This window comes from Mercenaria mercenaria, chromosome 1 (genome assembly GCF_021730395.1).
Source record: "Mercenaria mercenaria strain notata chromosome 1, MADL_Memer_1, whole genome shotgun sequence".
NCBI lineage: Eukaryota > Metazoa > Mollusca > Bivalvia > Venerida > Veneridae > Mercenaria > Mercenaria mercenaria.
The window spans coordinates 96748923-96768715 of record NC_069361.1 but is presented as its reverse complement, the minus strand read 5'-3'; the positions used below and the strand labels follow the sequence as shown (position 1 = coordinate 96768715).

At 36.2% G+C, this 19793-nt stretch overlaps 1 protein-coding gene across 5 annotated transcripts in view; it reads left to right on the top strand.

Moving 5' to 3' along the window:
• The window catches only part of LOC123529524 (uncharacterized), a 29233-nt gene that overhangs the window by 2600 nt on the left and 6840 nt on the right, over positions 1-19793 (top strand). For 2 of the 5 annotated variants that reach the window (XM_045309900.2, XM_053517943.1), the window contains exon 2: positions 10279-10961. The exons of 2 other annotated variants lie outside the window; for them this stretch is intronic. The gene's annotated coding sequence lies outside the window, so the exon portion shown is untranslated. Of the gene's footprint in view, positions 1-10278; positions 10969-19793 lie in introns of all 5 variants that reach the window. One more of the 5 variants, XM_045309907.2, reaches the window with a different exon arrangement.

Genomic DNA, 19793 nt, shown 5'->3' with positions numbered 1-19793 from the left:
ACCTTCAAAAATACCTTTAACTTAAAAAATACAGGTGTATTCCGGTTATGGAAAATGTATTCTGGTTTTTAGGAGGATTTTGGTTTAATGTGTGACTGGTTTAAACCGCCAGAAAATTCGTAATTTTGGATATTATTTGATAATTTTTACATAATTCAATTAGGAATTGAATCCCCTTTCGATACATTTAAGTTTTATTTGAATTTCTGGCCAATTCATGAAATAATCGGCATTTAAACCTTATGCATGTAAAGTGTCGGCAGCGACGAAAATTTCATCGGAAATTGCTTCAACTGTTTTGGTCTTTCGAGTGCCCATATGAAAAAAATATCTCAATATTTCCTAGGATCGCGTCAAATTAGTTGGACTAGTCCCTTGGGTGAAAAGAAGCCTTGCCCTGGGGGTATCAAGTTTAACATAGACTTATACATGTATAGGAAAAAAAAAAGATCTTCTTGTCTGAAAGTTCAAGGCCTAGGCCTTTGATATTTGGTATGTAGCATTGCCTAGTGGATCTCTAACAAGATTGTTCAAATTATGCCCCTGTGGTGAAAAGAGGCCCCGCCCTGGGGTCACTTGTTATATGAGATATATAGGAAAAATACTTCAAAAATTATCAGATCATATCTCCTAGACTGTTTAATTATAATTACCTGATGACCCCAAGCAATTAGGGATCACTTGACTGTGACCTTGACCTACTGACCTACTTCCTTGTTATTTAAGATACAGCCTTGAAATTTGGATGACATGTACAGCTTAGCGCACCGATCTTCAGACTGACTTTCAGTGACCGTGAATGTGACCTACTTTCTTGCTTTTTAAGATACAGCCTTGAAATTTTTATGACATGTACAGTTTAGCACACCGATCTTCAAACTGACTTTCAGTGACCATGAATGTGACCTACTGACCTACTTTTTGTTTTTTAAGATACAGCCTTGAAATTTTTATGACATGTACAGTTTAGCACACCAATCTTAAAACTGACTTTCAGTGACCATGAATGTGACCTACTGACCTACTTTCTTGTTTTATAAGATACAACCTTGAAATTTGGATGGCATGGACACTTTTGCAAGCCGATCTTAAAACTGACTTTCAGTGACCATAAATGTGACCTACTGACCTACTTTCTTAATAATTTAGCATCAGTTTGACAATTGAAACATGTAGCTCCTATTACTCAGGTGAGCGATCCAGGGCCATCATGGCCCTCTTGTTTTCTTCTCATTATTATTGGGTTATAATTACTCCAGAGAGCATTAAAAAGCAATGAAAAATAAATGAGAGCTAATTTTTAAAGTCATCTTCAGTTTTTGATAGCTTATTATAGTGTCCTTTCTGCAAATATCATTTTCAATGAATCATTTTGTTTACCAGACCTCTAGACAGCCCATATAGTCAGGTTAATGCATCTCTACCTTTGCCACTACCCTTTTTTAGGTGTCTGGTAATCAATTTGTTTAAAAATGGTGTATTAATTTAACATATTTTGTCTACCAAAGGTAGCAGTATTTACCTTTTATTGCAGTATCTAGCCATCTTGTAACAAAACCTCTAGGAGTTTTTTTTTTGCATTCAGTAATCTATTTATTTATGAATTATGTTTTATTCTATTAATCTGGTACAGCTATAGACTTCAGATAATAAGTTGCTTACCATGCTCACAGCTCATGAAGTTGCTGTCGTTGTTTAGGAGTGTTCCAATGTTGTTGTGCCGGGACAAATTTTGACAAAGGAAGTAGGAAGGAATACTAGAACATCCTCTTATAACATGCTTTATTTTGACATGCCTTAAATATGGTCACATTTTTAGTGCTTAGTGTGAGCTATTGTCAGCATCGTCCATTGTGCGTTGTCAGTCAACATTTGCCTTATGAACACAGTTGTCGTTCCAACGCTGTGGCGGTAGAGGATTCGTCGCAGAAGCGGTGGAGAAAAATGGCGGACTGACTACATTTATGCTGTCATCGATATGTTTTCTAATGAATTTTTCACGTTTGACTGAAAACAACCAGTGAGACAGGTGCCCACATGTGTACACTTCCAGCCACAAACACTTGTTCAGTGCAGTTATTTGTCATTAATGTAAACACTTCTGTACAGTTTGACAAGGGACTGCCGTTTTTGTAGAATTTCCATCAGAATGGTAAAATCTTGTACAAAACGACTCCTGAGCATGTTTGCATCAAAAGGTAGGTATGGCACTGTCAAGAAAAAACTTTTTCTCCATAATCAGTAAATTTTAATTGCAGGCATACAAAATAGGGTACAATTGCAACGCATTTATTCTAAACTTTCAGATTCTTTTGCTGTCTAATGTCAAAGTGATTTCATGGCCTTAACCCAATCAAAATCCCGGGAAAAATGCTGTATAGTTAAGTTAAAAGTCCTTAACAAACATTAAATAACAAGATACACCGTAATGCGTTGCAGTTGTACCCACCAAACACTGCGTTGGAATCATTTTTGGTTGATTATTTCATATGCCTGTAATGAAAATTCACCGATTACGAAGAAATAGTTGTTGCTTGTCAGTGCCATACTTACGATTTGGTGCAAACGTGATCAGGGGTCATTTTGTACAATATTTTACCATTTTTAATGGAAATTCTACAAAAACGGCAGTCCCTCGTCAAACTGTACAGAAGTGTTTGCATTTATGACAAAGAATTGCACTGAGCAAGTGTTTGTGGCTGGAAGAGTACACATGTGGGCTCCTGTCTCACTGGTTGTTTTCAGTCAAACGTGAAAAATTCATTAGAAAACATACCGATGACAGCATAAATGTAGTCAGCCGGCCATTTTTCTCCACCGCTTCTGCGACGAACCCTCCACCGCCGCGGCATTGGAACCACCGCTTCTGCGAAAGCTATAGCCAGTGTGAGTACGTCAAACATCCAGTGCAAACTGACCAAATAATTTCTGTTCCTTCATGTGCAATTACTGAATGCACCAAAGGGGGCATTTCGTGTTCTACGAGCTCTTGTTTGAACAAAAAAGATCAAACACACTTACCTTTCAACATTCTTTAATCTTGTCTTTTGATGAGATAATAAAAGATGGCCCATTATTCAATCAAGGATTTTCAGTCATGGCATATGCCACAAACAAACAACTTTGATCCATGTATATTCATTAATCAGTACCAATTTAGCTAAACAAACTGTGAGAGATGCTTTTTATTACCCCAAGGACACAGGTTTATTGTCACTTGATGGTGATAATGGACCATGGACTGTGCCTTTTGTTTACTGCATGTTTTATCACTGTGAGTCTGTCTTGGTCCAAAATAACATTAATATATAAAATTTGACCGGTTTTAATTCTTTAAGTAGGTTTTTTTTAGGGTTTGAGCCGTTTCTGAATTTTCTTGAGCCAAAATCAGCATTTTGAGCATTTGGCTAAAAATGCCCATTCCAGGCCTAGCTCTGGATCATCTACATTAAATTTTGTCTGTAGTGTCATAATAAGGTCCTCTTTAAGTTTTGTTCAGATATGGGCAGTAGAACCATTTTAGTTGGCTACTAGAGCTAAAAGCAGTTAGAACTTTTAAACAACTTCTTATGACCCACTTGATGCATATTTGTCAAACTTTGTAGCATCAATGTATCATCAGTGTATCATATGACACAAGGTCCCTAACTCTGGCACCAAATCGTATGAATTTGCCCCCTTTTGAAGTAGAGCTTCAGGTTAAAGTTATGATGCACTTTTGCTCTAGATCTCAGTTATTTCTAAGGGGATTTGATTCAAACTTGAACTAGTTGATCAGTCATTATTAACCATATGATATGACAGATGGTGCATTACTCTTGCAGAAATAAACCATGAAATAAGTCCCTTTTATTCTTAGTTAATGCTTTGATACACTTTTAGTCTACCTCTGTTAGTACTAAATACATTTGATTCATGCTAAAGTATTGTTCAATATTGTCATCTACATTGGAATCATTAACTACTTTAATGATAGCTCCAGCTTCCGCAAGTGTGCCTTTTTCGCTATAAGTCAATCGCACTGTCATCTGCGATAGCTCTGGCAGAAGTATTACCCATAATGAGTGGATTGACATGTTATGCACAAACCCAGACCCTAGCTCAAACGTCAAAGTCATTCTTGAAAGTCAAATGTCATTAAGGTTTATTTCTGTCTTGTCCATAATGCTGTCGTTCATCAGAGGGTTTTGATATTACCTGACAAAAAATGTTCTCCATAATGATCTCCATCATGCCATCAGCCAGATCCCTAGATCAAAGGTCAAGGTACACTTTGAGGTCAAATGTCAATTGAGTGTTTTCCTGTCTAAAACTGTGTCATCTATTAAGGAATTTTAAAGGTTAAGGTTTCTTTTGGAGATCAAATGTCACCTTAACTCTATAGTCAATCAAATGTTCACCATAATGAGATGGCTTGTTGTGTGCAGAATCCAGACGACAGGCCACACTTGAAGATTAAATAATAAAAGGGGTCTTACATGTAGCGCAACTAAGCACAAAGTGCTCTGGGTGACGCATTTTGATCGCTCATGATCCATTGTCCATCCGTCCTCACTTTTCTTCAGGTGACATCTCCTCTGAAACTACCGTTCAGAATTGAAACTACCGTTCAGAATTGAAACTAACTCAGTAGCATCCTGGCATAGTCAAATATTTGTTCCATGGGGGCTTTTGACCCCCTGAAGTCGGGCTGCTAGAGCTTAAATTAGAAATGCTTAAAATGACTTCTCATGAACCACTTGAAAGATCTTCATCAAAGTTGGTTTGTAACATCATGATTCTAAGATACGCTCCCAAATCTGTTCAAATAGGTAAACAACCACAAAATTAAAATTCCATTTGCAAATACAGGTGCTAGTGTAAAGAAATTTGCTGTGATGGGCGTATATAATGTGACATTCTGGCACTCTTGTTCAATGTTTGAGTTAGAATTCTGCCTCATTAAATCCGTTTATTTGAGACACCCTAGAGAAAATGATATTGACAGTTTTATTTTGTGCTTTATAATTCTTTACCAATAGTTTGATGTTTTTTTATCAAAATTAATGGGATATGGAAATCTCTGCAAACGTTTTGGACTGTGACCATCACTTTGACATTTGTCTCTATTTGAGCTTGAAGAAATACTATAAATTATACAAAATTTATCTAAAAAAAACAGCACGGTAAAAGTTGTTTAGAAATTGCAACATAGACTGCGAAACACGGTCAATTTAAAAATGTCATTTTTAGCTCACCTGAGCATAAAGTGCTCATGGTGAGGAATTGTGATCACGCTGTGTCCGGGGTCCGTCGTGCGTGCGTCCGTTCGATCGTCCGTCCGTCAAGTCGTCCGTCCGTCGTCAACAGTTGTGTTTAAAAGACATCACCTCCATAACCACTGAATGGATTTTGATAAAACTTGGCGTGGATGTTCCTTGGATGGTCCTCTACTAAAGTTGTTCAAATGGTTCCGCTTGGTTGCACATAGCTGCCAGAGCTAAAAATAGAAAAATCTTCTAACGACAACTCCATCTAAACCGATGGTCCGATTTTGAAATAATTTCACACAAATGGTCCTTATGTCACCCTCTACCAAGATTGTTCAAATTATACCGATTCGTCAAAAAACATGGCCGCCAGGGGAACGTGGTCACTTTTCCCTATATGTATATAGGGGAAACTTTAAAAAATCTTCTTGTGTGAATCTGCTTGTCAAATTTTAGAATAATTTTACACAAATGGTCCTTGTGTGACCCTCTACCAAGATTGTTTAAATTATTTTGATTCGTCAAAAAACATGGCCACCAGAGGGCGTGGTCACTTTTTCCTATATGTATATAGTGGAAACTTTAAAAATCTTCTTGTGTGAAACTGCTGGCCCGATTTTAGAATAATTTTACACAAATTGTCCTTGTATGACCCTCTACCAAGGTTGTTCAAATTATTTTGATTCGTCAAAAAACATGGCCGCCAGAGGGCGTGGTCACTTTTCCCTATATGTATATTATAAGTGGAAACTTTAAAAATCTTCTTGTGTGAAACTGCTGGCCCGATTTTAGAATAATTTTACACAAATTGTCCTTGTATGAGTGTCCGTCTTCCAAGATTGTTCAAATTATTTTGATTCGTCAAAAAACATTGCTGCCAGATGGTGTGGTCACCTTTCCCTATATGTATATATATATCTAGTGGAAATTTAAAAATCGTCTTGTGTGAAACTGCTAGCCCAATTTTAAAATAATTTTACACAAATGGTTCTTGTGTGAACCTCTACCAAGATTTTTTAAATATTCCGATTTGTCAAAAAAAACATGGCTGCCAGAGGGCGTGGTCACTTTTCCCTTTATGTATACCATACTTGTCCAGATTATTGCCCTAAGGTAAAAACAAATGGCCACGCCCCTGTGTCTGACATTTACTTACTGTAGGCTTTTATATTAGAAACTTAGAAAATCTTCTTCTCTGAATAGCTAGAGCCTTGATACTTGGCGTGTGATATCAGATTTGTAATGTCTACCATAATTATTCAAACTATTGCTCTAGGTTCAAAAGTGTGTGTGACATGTATATAATATAGGCTAACATAGAAGAAACCTAACTCTGTACTTATACAAACACGCTTGAAGCCTTGTACACAGATGAGCGCTTTAGGGTCAATGACCCCCATGTTTAAACATTACTATTTTGGGTCCAATATCTTTAAGGACTTCTTAGAGTGAACTTCTGGGTGAATTTTCATCAAACTTGGGCTGTAGCATCTTTGTAGGTTCCGCTCCGAAATTTATTCAGATGAAGGTACCAGTCACCTTTTTGGGGACTGCTTAAGAGCTAAGAATAAAAACACGTTTGAACCAATGACTATTAGAAATGAAATGTGTCCTCCATCTAAGCAAACAAATTGACATTTGTTTGGTACAGGGGACAATAGGTAACGATAAATTCTATGAATTCCATACTGCTTATTGTTGCTTGTTGGTACTTTGTACCAAAAAAAAAATACCTCATCTGTCCATCACACTATGCGTCCGGCTTAGCTCAGTATAGAGAGCACATATCTACAGGTCGTGGGGTCGTGAGTTTGATCCGTGGATGAGGCGTATGTTCTCCGTGGTGATTTGATTAAAGACGTTGTGTCTGAACTAATTTCTCCGCCACCTCATAATCATGTGTGGAAGTTCGCAGTTACTTGCGGAGAACAGGTTTGTACTGGTACAGAATCCAAGAACACTGGTTAGGTTAACTGTTCGCCGCTGAATAACTGAAAAACTGTTGAAAAAAAACACAACAAACGAAAGTTCATAACTTTGTAATCCATCGAGGGATTTTAACATTTCTTGGCACCATAATTCCTATAACGAGAAGACATGTTGCTGGCGAGATCAATACCTCTAGTTCCAGGGTTTGTTTCATACCTGGTTCATAATTCTAAACATTCATCAAGAGATTTTGAAATACATGTAATTTGGAACAAGTTTTGCCCATTATGTAACGATTTGACGAGTGCAAGACCCAGACCCCTTTTGCAAAGGTCAAGGTCACAGTTGGAGATCAAAGCTTAAAAGATCATTTTTAGCTAGACTGTACGAAGTATGGAGGGCTGTCCTACTCGACCCGGCGTCGGCATCCTTCCACGTCCACACCTTGGTTAAAGTTCTGAAGCACTTTATCTTTATCTTCGTAATTACTAGATGGATGTGTTTCCAACTTAAAATAATTGTTCCACTTCATAATTCTGGCACCAATATTTAATCGATTATCCCTCTTTTTACTTAGAATAAACTTTTGATCCTCTTCAACTCTATCTCAGTTATAACTAGATGGATTTGATTCAAACCTAAAATGGTTATTCCACGTTAGCACCCACAGCATATGACACAAGAGTCATAACTCTTGCACCAATATTTCATGAATTATCCCCTTTTTACTTAAAAGTTAGGTTAATTTTGATGCATTTTCACTATATATCTCTGTTATTACAGAAAAGGTTTGATTCAAACTTAAAATAGTTGTTCCACATCATCACCCACATGACATGACACAAGGATCATAACTCTGGCACCAATATTTCATTAATTATTGCCTTTTTTCTTAAAATTTCAGGTTATAGTTTTGATGTACTTTCACTCTATATTATTACATAACGGGTTTTATTGTGCCCCCCACCCCCCCCCCCCCCCTATAGATTTGGTCTTGTCCGTGCATCCGTCCGTCCGTCCGAAGTTCGTGACGCGCCTAGCATGAAAAGTATTTGATATAAATTGATGACACCTTGCATGAGTCTTTATCATGATATGATCTTGCACACCTCCTATTTTTCGTCTGACTCCGCCCCCTATTTTCAAAGTTGTGGCCCCTGAAATACACATTTTACCTTGTGACACGCCTAGCTCAAAAAGTATTTGATATAGATTCACGAAACCTTGCATGAGGCTTTATCATGATATGAACTTGCGCACCTCCTATTTTTCATCTGGCTCCGCCCCTTATTTTCAGAGTTATGGCCCCTGAAATAGTCAAAAATGCACATTTTCATATTGTGACACGTCTAGCTAAAAAGTATTTGATATAGATTCATGAAACCTTGCATGAATCTTAATCATGATATGAACTTGTGCACCTCTTATTTTTCATTTGGGTTTGCCCACAATTTTTAGAGTTATGGCCCCTGAAATAGTCAGAAATGTACATTCTCACCTTGTGACGCACCGAGCTCAAAAAGTATTTAATATAAATGGTTGAAAAGTTGCACAAGTCTTTATAATGATATAAACTTGCACACCTCTAATTTTTTGGCTGGCTCCACTCTCTACTTTTAAAGTTATGGCCCCTGAAATAGTAAAAAAATGCACTTGTTCACCTATTTATGTGCCTAGCTCAAAAAGTATTAGATTTAAATTCAGGAACCATTGCTGGAGTCTTTATCGTGATGTGACCTTGCACACTTGGCATTCTTCTTGAGAATCTTAGCTCTTCTTACAGAGTTATGGCCCTTGAAAAAGCCAAAATAGTGGATTTTTTGTTTGTGATGCTCATAGCTCAAAAAGTATAGGGCCTAGAATAATGAATCCTTTTCATAAAATGTTTGTTGAGGCTATACCCCATTAAGACTGCAAACATTTGAATTATTGCCCCTTATTTGTGACAAATGTACCAGTGGGGGGCACACCCTGTGCCATACAGACATTCTAGTTAAAACTTAACATAGTTGTTCCAAATCATCATGCACATCATTAGACACAAGGGCCATGACTCTTCCACCAATTTTTCGTGAATTATACCACTTGTTTACTTAGAATTTCAATTTAATTTTAATGTTTTTCCAACATATCTCTGTTGTTATTAAATGGATTTCATTCAAACTTAGTGGTTGTTCCACATCATCATCCACATCATTTGACACAAGGTCCATAATGCCGGGATAGGCATTTAGTGGAAACTTTGAAAATCTTCTTGTATGGAACTGCTGGCCCAATTTTGAAATAACTTCAAACAAATGGCTTCCAAGTCACAGCAGTGTGATTTTGATGTCAGTTTACAGTAAGCAGATGTGACCAGAGAAATCTCTCTTAGAAAATACATGACCCCTACTTTTCTCTTCATTTTATATCAGTTTTATCATAACTCTTTAAAATGAGGTATGGATTTGTTCTCTGAAATGGGTCTAGCTGTGTTTGGTAGCTCTTTAAAAAAGGTCAGTTTTATATAGAATATATAGGGAAAACAATTTACCTAATTGTGACCTACTAAGATTGTTCAAATTATTTTGATTCGTCGAAAAACATGGCCGGCACCTGGTATGGCCATTTTCCCCTATATGTATATATTCATATTGGAAACTTATAAAATATTATTGTCAGAAACAACAGACCCAGTTTTAAATTTTTACACAGATGTTTCTTTGGTGACCCTTAACGAAGATTGTAGAAATTAGAAAATTCCTAGTGGCTGTTTGCAGGAACAAAAAGAATTAAAAATATAAAACCTTTAAAAGAAGTTTTCATGGACACGCACCGACCTTTGTCTGGCAATCTAAATATCCTGATCGAGTGATCTCATGACCCATTGGAGCCTTCCTTCCACTGTACACCGCTGTAAATGGTAAAAATTGTTTTGCAATACATTTCATGACATAAAATGGAATGTGGCTGAGTTCTTCCCCGCTTGGCTGAGCCATGGTCTTTCGATTATCATAGCTTGGAAGCATAGCTATGTGGGGTTTAAACGTGCTTATATTTTATGCTATCTTTTCTTCTGAGTGTTGTCTCTTATATTAAATCTTTTCATTTTTCTTTCTAGCTTTATTATGGAGTATCCCCTCAATGTATATACATCTGTATATGCAGACCGTGTCGTTCAAGCAAACAGGACTATTTCGGACCTTTCTTACTCTCATGCATGGCCAAATTTGATTGAAGAAATTGAAAAGGATCCGAAAATGGTGAACACATGTCGCTTTCCGACAGATAATTCTTCCCCTGCAAAACTGTACACACCTTTACATCAAGCGGCTCATGGCAGAGCATCAAAAGATATATTCAAGAAATTAATTAAACTAGGAGCTTCAAAAAGTCTGAAAACTGCCGAAGGTGAAACTGCATATGATATTGCCAAAAGACTTGGAGTGAGTGAAGAAATTCTTAGTTTACTAGAAGTGCCAAAGGAAATTAGAGAGAACTATGACGAAATACAAAAGATGGAAGCTGGACTTCATGAAGCAATTAAAGGAAGAGTTGAAGACTTGATAACCAAAAATGGTCAGGCGCTTCCACAATTGGCATTTCTGTTCGAGTTTGGAGAATTTTGGTACCCTGTGCCAGGCATGTACGGAGGTTTCTCAGTTTCAAAACATAAGAATGGCGTACAGACTTCAAGTTGGTGTAGAGTGGCAGGAGGCAGTGGTCAACTTCACGTGATTGACCGGACAGGAAAAGTTACGATGGAGGAGGAAGGATTCTGTTGAGATTGTTCCGACAGTGATTGTATATTGTAACATTTTTTCATGACCATTTTTGTCATACGCAAGAGCATGATTTTTCAATTGTTTATTATTAGCTCACCAGAGCAAAAGGCTCAACGTGAGCTTTTTTGACCGCTTGATGTCTGTGGTCCGCCCGTCAACACTTTCTAAAAATATCTTCTTCCATACTACAGGGCAGATTTACACCAAACTTCACAGGAATACTTGTTAATTTTTTATAATCCTGATAAAAGCAAATCAAATCAAAGGGAATACTTGTTAACACTGTAGAGGCCACATTTATGAAAGTAACACTGTAGAGGCCACATTAATGATTTATGAATGTATTTTCATGAAGTTTTGTCAGAATGGTAGTCTTGATGATCTCAAGGTCCAGTTTGAATCTGGGTCATGTAGGATCAAAAACTAGGTCAAATCAAAGAAAAACTAGTTTACTCTGTAGAGGCCACATTTATGACCATATCTTAATGAAACTTGGTCAGAATGTTAATCTTGATGATCTGTAGGTCATGTTCAAATCTGGGTCAGGTGGGTCAAAAACTAGGTCACCGAGGCAAATCAAAGGAAAGCTTGTTTACACTGTAGAGGCCACATTTATGACTGTATCTTCATGAAACATGGTCAGAATGGTAATCTTGATGATCCTAAGGTCAAGTTTGAATCTGGGTCATGTCGGGTCAAAAACTAGGTCACCAGGTCAAATCAAAGGAAAAGCTAGTTTACATTTTAGAGGCCACATTTATGACCATATACTTTATGAAACTTGGTCAGGATGTTAATCTTGATGATCTTTAGGTCAGTAGGTCAGGTGAGCGATACAGGGCCTTCATGGCCCTCTTGTTTAAGATACAGCCTTGAAATTTGGATGATGTGTACAGTTTTGCACACCGATCGTAAAACTGACTTTCAGTCACCATGAATGTGACCTACTGACCTACCTTCTTAATATTTTAGCATCAGTTTGCCATTTGAATCTTGTGGCTCATATTACTCAGGTGAGCGATTCAGGGTCATCATGACCCTCTTGGTTTTAGATTACTTACCTTTGTTTAACTATAAATAGCTTATATTGTATCTTTTTTATTTCCGGCAGTGGGGAAAGATCGAGACCACTTGTCTGTGGTACAACATGCATGTTACATCAAATGTTTAGGTGTATTTTGAATTATCTTTACCGGATAAAGAGTTATGTTGGACTTGCATTATATAGAATTTTTTTATAGGATTAAATTCCCTTTGTTGTTACTATAAATAACAATAGAGAAAGTTAGGTGACTTTGTATTGCATGGAAATACTTCATTCACTTGTTACCCTGAGGTTAAAACTGGCCCCGCCCTGTGGGGAGCACATAGTTTAAATAAGACTTGTATAGGGAAAACTTTTAATTCTTGTCATACACCATTAGGCCCAGAGCTTAGATATTTAGTATGTGGCATGCTCTAGTGGTTCTCTACCAAGATTGTTCAAATCATGACATTGGGGTCAATGTATTCCACGCCCGGAGGGTCCCTTTTTGCATTGACTTATATATGGAAAATCTTTAAAACTCTTCTTGTTCAAAACCATAAGGCCCAGACTTTAGATATTTGGTACTTAGTATTGTTTACTGGTCAGCTATCAAGTTTGTTCAAATCAGACCCTGGGGACAAAATTGACTGCGCCCTGGGGTTAACAGTTTTTACATTGACTTGTATAAGGAAAAACGTTTAAACATTTCTTTTCTGAAACCATAAGGCCAAGACCTTAAGTATTTGGTTTGTGGCATGCTCTAGAGGAACTCTATCAAGACTGTTCAAATCATGACCCTGGGGTCAATATAGGCCACGTCCGGGTTGTCCTTTTTTTTACATCCTCGGCGATATATGACCATTTTGTGTCGATTCGCCGTAAAACCCAACTCACTCACTTTGTTTTACATAAACTTTTTTGTTTTTGAAGCAATGGCAAATAAATTTGGACCACAAGTATGTTTGATACAGATTCCAATAGTCATCTTGAATAGTCTTAATCTTGACCTACTGACCTACTTTTTTGTTTTTGAAGTTAAAGCACAGAAAACTGGACCACATACATTTTTGATACAGATTTCAATACTCATCTTGAATAGTCTTTATCAAGACTTACTGACCTACTTTCTTGTTTTTGAAGGTAAGCATAGAAACTTGGACCACGTTTTTAACTTTTGATAAAGATATCAATACTCATCTTAAATACTCTTAACCAAGACCGACTGACCTACTTTCTTGTTTTTGAAGCTACAGCAAAGAAATTTTGACCACATGTATGATGTTTGATACAGATTTCTATACTCATCTTGAATAGTCATTATCTTGACCTACTGGCCTACGTTCTTGTTTTTGAAGTTACAGCAAAGAAATTTGGACCACATGTATAAAATTATTTGTTACATATTTCAATACTCATCTTGAATAGTTTTCATCGAGATCTACTGACCTACTTTTTTGTTTTCGAAGGTACAGCATAGAAATGTGGACCACTTATATAAATTTTGATACAGGTTTCCAAAACTCATCTTGAATAGTCTTAATCTTGACATACTGACCTACTTTTTTGTTTTTTAAGGTACAGCATAGTAATTTGGACCACATGTAAAATTTATGATACTGATTTTAATACTCATCTTTAATATTCTTAACCCTGACCTATTGACCTACTTTCTTGTTTTTGAAGCTACAGCAGAGAGATGTGGGTGACCTGTATCATATGTAACAGATTTCAATAGTTATCTTCAATAATTCTTTGCCATGACCTACTTACCTAGTTTTTTTGTTTTTGAAGCTTTAGCAGAGAAATTCTTTCAAGCAAGCAACTCAGGTGAGCGATATAGGGCATTCATGGTCCTCTTGTCTCATGAACTGCTTGATGGATCATCATCAAGCTTGGTTTTTAACATCCTTATAAATTCCTCTATCAGATCTATTCAGATGGTTCCATTTGAATGATTGTGGTGACCACAAGAACCTTAAATTGAAATACTTGGAAACCACATATCCTCTTGCACCACTTGATTGATCTTAAACAACCTTTTTCTGTAGCATCCAAATGAGATCTTTTCTCAGGTTTGTTTACGGCTTTTCTTGATTGATTTTGGGGGGCTGCAAGAACTAAAAATAGAAATAGAACAAATAACTTTAAGGGGCTGCAAGAGCTTGAAATAGAAAAAAAAAGAACTTAAAATAACTCTTCTCATGAATCACTTGAAAGATAATATCAGTTCAGCTTCCTGATTTACGAGTTGCAAGAGCTAAAACAACCCATGAAATGCTCGATGGATAATAACCAAACTTTGTCTGTCACTTGTATCATCACCTATATTATTTGACACAAGGGCCATAACGACACCTGTATTTTATGAGTTATCCCCCATTTTACTTAAAATTTCAGGTTAAAGTTTTGATCCACTTTCACTCTATCTCTGTTATTACCGAAATGATTTGATTCAAACTTAGAATGGTCGACGACATCATAATCCACATCATATGACACAAGGGTCGTAACACTTGTACCAATATTTTATTAATAATGCTCCCTTTTCGCTTAGAATTTTTGGTTGAATATGATACACTTTTACTATATCTTTGTTATTACTTAATGAATTTTTTTAAATGTAATTTAATTCTTCCACATCATCATCCTCACCATATGACACAAGGTCAATAAATCTGGTGCAAATATTTCATGAATCATGTCCCCTTTTTACTTAAAAATCAGTTTAATTTTGATGTTTTTTCACCATATCTCTGTTGTTACTTAAATGATTTATTTAAACTTAACATGATTGTTCCACATCATCACCCACATAATGATGGCACAAATACGTTATGAGTCATACCCGTTTTACTAATAGAATTTCCGGTTCAAGTTGTGATGCACTTTTGCTCTATCTCGGATCTTACCAAATATATTTGATTCAAACCTTCAAATAGTTGTTCCACATTATAAGGCACATATTGTGAGACATGGTGCATTACATTTGCAGAAGTTTTCAATAAGTTATGTCCCTTTTATACTTATTTAATGTTTTGATACACTGGATCTCTGTTATTACTAAATCCATTTGATAGACACTTAAGGAATTAGACCCCTAACAGTAATTTTTAAAAATGGCATTCGCTTGGTATATTCTTAAAGTTGACCTTGTTTCGCACTAGAGCATCGCAACATTTTCCGTGCCGTTTTTTATAAATTTTGTATATTTTATGATATTTCTTCAAACTTAAGTAGAGACAAATTTCAAAGTGATGGCCACTGTCCAAAACGTTTGCAGAGAATTCATTATACTATTAATTTCAATGAAAGCGGCGTCATACTATTGGTAAACAATTACAGAGCAAAAAATAAAACTGTCAATGTTTTTTTTCTATCGTGCCTCATTGAGACAGAATTCTAACTCCAATATTGAAAAGTTAAGTTTGAGTCATGTGAGACTATTCTACAGTTTGCTCACTTCATTCAAAAATAAACTTGGGATAGAAGTAAAACCTAAAACCTTATCAAATAGAAATATCCATTTTTAGCTCGACTATTCGAAGAATAGTCTAGCTATTCTACTCACCCTAGCGTCGGCGTCGGCGTCTGCGTCACACCTTGGTTAAGTTTTTGCATGCAAGTACATACAGCTATCATTTAAAGGCATATAGCTTTGAAACTTATTTATTCTTTTTCTAGGTCAATTACCAACCTCACTGGGTCAAGTTCCATAACTCTAACATGTATTTTGAGCAAATTATGCCCCCTTTTGGACTTAGAAAATTCTGGTTAAAGTTTTACATGCAAGTTACTATCTCCAAAACTAATGCAGATATTGAATTGAAATTTCACATGTGTCTTCGGGGTTATAAAACTAGTTGATAGCACCAAGTCCCATAACTCTGACCTTCATTTTGGCCAAATTATGCCCCCTTTTGGACTTAGAAAATTCTGGTTAAAGTTTTGCGTGCAAGTACATACAGCTATTACTAAAAGGCATATAGATTTAAAACTTATTTTTTCTTTTTCTAGATCAATTACCTACCTCACTGGGTCAAATCCCATAACTCTGACATGTATTTTGGCCAAATTATGCCCCCTTTTGGACTTAGAAAATGCTGGTTAAAGTTTTACATGCAAGTTACTATCTCCAGAACTAATGCAGATATTGAATTGAAACTTCACATGTGTCTTCGGGGTTATGAAACTAGTTGATAGCACCAAGTCCCATAACTCTGACCTTTATTTTGGCCAAATTATGCCCCCTTTTGGACTTGGAAAATTCTGGTTAAAGTTTTGCGTGCAAGTACATACAGCTATTACTAAAAGGCATATAGATTTAAAACTTATTTTTTCTTTTTCTAGATCAATTACCTACCTCACTGGGTCAAGTCCCATAACTCTGACATGTATTTTGGCCAAATTATGCCCCCTTTTGGACTTAGAAAATTCTGGTTAAAGTTTTACATGCAAGTTACTATCTCCAAAACTAATGCAGATATTGAATTGAAACTTCACATGTGTCTTCGGGGTTATGAAACTAGTTGATAGCACCAAGTCCCATAACTCTGACTTTTATTTTGGCCAAATTATGCCCCCTTTTTGACTTAGAAAATTCTAGTTAAAGTTTTGCGTGCAAGTACATACAGCTATTACTAAAAGGCATATAGATTTGAAACTTATTTTTTCTTTTTTTAGATCAATTACCTACCTCACTGGGTCGAGTCCCATAACTCTGACATGTATTTTGGCCAAATTATGCCCTCTTTTGGACTTAGAAAATCCTGGTTAAAGTTTTACATGCAAGTAACTATCTCCAAAACTACTACAGATATTAAATTGAAACTTCACATGTGTCTTCGGGGTTATAAAACTGGTTGATAGCACCAAGTCCTATAACTCTGACATGTATTTTGGGCAAATTATGCCCCCTTTTGGACTTAGAAAATCCTGGTTAAAGTTTTGCGTGCAAGTACATACAGCTATTACCAAAAGGCATATAGCTTTGAAACTTATTTATTCTTTTTCTAGGTCAATTACCAACCTCACTTGGTCAAGTTCCATAACTCTTAACATGTATTTTGAGCAAATTATGCCCCCTTTTGGACTTAGAAAATTCTGGTTTAAGTTTTACATGCAAGTTACTATCCCCAAAACTAATGCAGATATTGAATTGAAACTTAATATGTTTCTTCGGGGTTATAAAACTAGTTGATAGCACCAAGTCCCATAACTCTGATATATATTTTGGTCAAATTATTTCCCCTTTCGAACTTAAAACTCTTTTGATATTTAACATTTTGGGTAATAATTTCCTGCTTCTGTGACAATATTTCGAATAGTCGAGCTTGGCTGTCTTATGGACAGCTCTTGTTGTACAAATAGTAAGTGTTGAAAAAAGTAAAAACTTATTATAAAAAAGGAATATAAGGAGGGAGGGGGGGGGCAGGGGATTGGTCACAGTGGGGCTTGAACCTATGCCCACCTAAAAATTTTAAGTCAAATTAGGTTTATGGTAGGAACTGGATACTCTATGAGATACACTATTATGGGTCTAATACCTTAAGCTATTGTTGGCTTCATTTGGATGAAATAGGCGGCGATGAAACGATATGCAGTGCATAAACCAGGGTGGAAGGTCAAGGTCAAATCTGGTCATTTTTTTCGTTTCCATGAGCATAACTTAAAAATATTAAAGGTCCTCCTCTGATATAATCCTTCGGGTGTAAATTGTCCCGCTTGGCGCGCTCTTTTGGGGTGAGATATTATGATTGCTTACCGTCCGGCTTACATCCCATCCATCCACACTTCCTCGAACAACATCTCGTTTGAAACCATTTGATGTAAGTTGATGTAACTTTGGTGGTCTTCTTCTAAAGTTGTTAGTTGCACATATGGGCTGCCAGAGCTGAAAATAGAAAAATCTTCAAACGACATTCCCTCCGGTCCGATTTTCAAAATATTCCACACATACGGACCTTGTGTAACCTTCTACCAAGATTGTTCAGGTTATTTCGATTCGTCAAAATTCGTGGCCGCCAGGGGACATGGTCCCTTTCCCCTATATACAGAGTGGAAAATTTAAAAATATTCTTACACATAATAAATGGTCCTTGTGTGACCCTCTACGAAGGTTGTTCAGACTATTTCGATTCATTTAAAAACTCGGCCACCAGAGGGCGTGGTCGTTTTCCCTTTATATTTATAGCGGAAAATTTACAAACCTTGTGTGAAACTGCTTGCCCGATTTGAAAATAATTTCACACAAATTGACCTTGTAAGACCTACCAAGCATGTACAGATTACTCCGATCCAACAAACACATGGCCGCCAGGGGTCGTGGTCGCTTTTCCCTAAATATATAGAGTGTAAACATAAAAATCTTCTTGTATGAAACTGCTGGCCCGATTTTAAAATGATTTCACACAAATTGTCCTTGTGTAACCTTTTACAAAAAATGTTCAATTTTTTTTCTGATTCGTCAAAAACATGGCCGCCAGAGGGCGTGGTAACTTTTCCCTGTATGTATATATAGTGGAAATTTTCTTGTATGAAACTGTTAGACCGATTTTTAGCTCATCTGAGCACAAAGCGCTCATGGTGAGCTATTGTGATCACGCTGTGTCCGTCTCTTATCAGTATATCAAGCTCATGCAAATGACCAGGGTAAGGTGTTAGTATCGTACAGACATGGTGATCAATTACTGTCATGTGTTATTGATCGCCAACAATAAATCGCCCCTATTGGATGTACGCACGTATTGAGTGTATAATATACTGACTTAAGGTTAGGGTTAGGTTTAACATAGGTTTAATAGCGTACATTCAATGCGTGCGTACGCTCAATGCGGAAGATTTAATGCCGACTATTATTGATCATTTACCGATAACACGGGTCAAATTCATGTAATCGATGATTAATTATTTTCATTTGGATGTGCTATGAATACTTAAGATTACTTTTGCTAAAGTAATCTTTATTACATGATGATTACATTCAATTATTTACTTTTAAATCAAATAAAAGAATACACCCAGCTGTGAAATTTCCTTTACAGAATTATTAACAATTACAAAAACAAAACAACAGTTTTACAATTTACATCAATGAAAATATTTTATACATGTACTGATAAACTTAATGCAGAAAGATGATTTCCTATGTAACATTTCAATCCAGTCTGTTACAGAATATTATTTACAGAATCTGTTTCATGTAATATTATGTCAATTTAGCCGAACTGCTTTTGATCATGACCAAAAGTTTCAGGAAGGTTATGCCGTTCAGCTATTTATAATCTTTCTATAGGACAGATGTTGCCTGTTGCCAATTTTGTAAGGATTGGGTAACTTTGATCATTTTCCTGCCAATGAAGTAAAACTTTCCGTTTCTCAATAAACACCTTATCATGCTTATATTGAAATATCTTCTGCTGGACAAAGTAATATTTCATATTTATAAATTTACTTAAATAATGTACAAAGACTTTTTGTGATCTAAAAACTTTAAAAAAAATAGCATGAAGATCAATGACACTACTAAACATTAATTACAGCAGACACCTGAAACCCTTGCAATTTCTGATGATAACGAGATGTTTGTAAAACACGTATGCAGCCCCCACCCCCCAATGATAGATTGTTCCATTTCCAGTTGAACACTTGAACACTATGACCTTGCCTACTAACCTCCAAAATGGAGGAAAGGTTGGAAAGGAATTTACATAAGCTATCAGCTTGTTTTCCAATCCATGTATTTGACATGTAGAAATTTGTTGTACATGTTATGTGTATGTTGCTTAAAAAATAATAAAATATTGTTTAAACTAACCTCCAAAATAT